This window comes from Cupressus sempervirens, chromosome 7 (genome assembly GCF_028749045.1).
Source record: "Cupressus sempervirens isolate cs-2001-9-10 chromosome 7, ASM2874904v1, whole genome shotgun sequence".
Lineage (NCBI taxonomy): Eukaryota > Viridiplantae > Streptophyta > Pinopsida > Cupressales > Cupressaceae > Cupressus > Cupressus sempervirens.
In genome coordinates this window covers 113222346-113224853 of record NC_143124.1, presented here as the reverse complement: position 1 = coordinate 113224853, position 2508 = coordinate 113222346, and positions in this window count along the sequence as shown.

Genomic DNA, 2508 nt, shown 5'->3' with positions numbered 1-2508 from the left:
GAAACTTAGCGCTACCATCACCAGAGATTAGCAAAAAATATAGAATCCTAATTACTCTTTTTTACCTACCACTTGGAATTTAAACAATGTTTTTTTATCAATATCAGTAGCAAGTAATTCGATAGATTGGATTTAATTGGGTTGTTATTATCAAAACATTCTTGTTGAGCAGAATATTGAAATTGTTGTATGTTAAAGCTGGAAAATTTGATTGTTCAAGAAATGTCGACTATGTTCTGCTCCAACATAGTGCCCTTAAACATTTCATAGGATCATTTATATTGAAAACAGAGGCCACAATAGATAGGAGAGATACAAAACAAATACAAAAATTTAATCAAAAAATACCAAACAAGTATGGATATATTGCATTCATACTATAATAGAAGTATGTGTACAACTTATGCCCTTTTTACATATCAACTATATAAATTTTCCAATAGAGTATACCAGATCTATTTGCCAAAATAGAGTATTAGACTTTTATCTCTATTGCCAGAAATTACCATAACTGCTAGAATAGATAGAGCCCTTTCTACAAAAAGAGGTTTCTAGAAAGTGTAAAGGAAGGGCCTAGAATCATTGGACATAGAGAAGTAAAGGATAATAAATGAGGTAGGTAGAGTAAGTGGACGAGTGTATGGTAGGGGAGATTAAAAAGCTGGGCTAGATGTGACATAATCCAAAACTCCCCCTTAATCTTCATTGCCATTTATGTCCACAATACCAATACTTTCTTGAAGATGTTTAGAAACATTCTTTGCAAGAGGTTTTGTGAAAATGTCCACCAGTTGTTCTTTGGACCTACAAAACTCAAAGCATATGTCACTATTGTTCACTAATTCACGAAAATAATGATATCTTATATCTATATGCTTTTTTTGATAAATAAATTGCTGAATTATTAACAAAACATATTTTTGTAGATTCTTCTTGTGGATGCTTCAAGTCAAAAAGTATTGTTCTCATCCACATAGGTTGACAAATTACTGATGTTGCTGCAACACATTCCACTTCAACTGATGATAGTGTCACGATTGGTTGTTTCTTTGATGCCCAAGAGATAGCTCCTGATCCTAGGTGAAAGATATAGCTTGAAGTATTTTTCTTAACATCAATGCTACCTGCCTAGTCACTATCTGTCTAACCAATCAGCTTGTAATCATCTGAAGGTGCATATAAGATCCCAAAATTCTTTGTTCCAGATATATATCGCAAAATTCTCTTTTCAATTTTCCAATGATTTTCTTTCAAATTGTCCATGAATCTAGAAAGGAGACTAACTCCATACATTATGTTAGGTCTTGTAGCTATCAATTAAAGAAGGATGTCAACTAATTTTTTGAATAAAGTTGCATCTATATTAGAAATTTCATCATTCTTGCTAAGTTTTACACCCAATGAAATTTGTTTAGAGGTTGAATTCACATTTGTCAATTTAAATCTTTTCAACAAATCAGTAGCATACTTACCTTGACAAATGAAAAGGCCTTGATCATTTTGATTTACTTCTATCCCAAGAAATTATCTCATGAGTCCCAAATTAGTTATATCAAATTCATTTTTCATAGCTGCCTTGAAATTGTTAATTGATATATTACTGGTGAATATCAAATCATCTACATATAAGAAAATTATCAATATTTATCCTTCATTTCTCACCTTGACATACAAAGTTGGCTCACAGTCACACTTACTAAAACCATTATTCAAAAAATAAGAGTCTATTCTCCTGCACCAAGCTCTAGAAGCTAGCTTCAAGCCATATAGTGCCTTTTTTAGCTTGTATACCTTATGTTCTTCTCTAAAAATTTCATATCCCGATGGCTATTTTATATACACTTCTTCTAAAATACCATTCAATAATGCTCATTTAATGTCCATCTAATAAACTTTTCAATTATTTTCAGCTACTATGGATAAAACTATTCTAATGGTGTCTAACCTTGCCATGGGTGCAAATGTCTCATTGTAGTCTATACCCGGTTGTTGTGTGAAGCCTTTGACTACTAGTCTTGCCTTGTGTTTCTCTACTTTTTGATCAACATTATACTTTTTTTTTTTGTATACCCACTTAATGCCAATCACATCCTTGCCTTTAGGAAGATCTACCAAATCCTAAGTATCATTCTTTTCTATTGACTGAATTTCTTCATCCATGACTGAAACCCATTTGTCATCTTTAATAGTATATTCAAAATAAATTGGATCAACATGTGCTAAGAGTGCAAAATTAATGCATAAATCATCATTTTCAGCCTATTAATGCATAAGGGTTTTTTTAATGAATGGTTCATAAGGTACACCACTTGGTGAAGGTTTTGCAAATGGGGTTGCAAGCTTTAGGTTTAACCATGAAGGAAACTCCATAGTTAAGCATGCTTAGGTTGGAGTAGTACTAGGATGGGTGACCTCCTAGGAAGCCCTGACACTTCACCCCTTTGAGTATCACCTAGATCCAATGAGTGCTAAGTATTTCATTTATTCTCATGAGAGATAGATTCATGT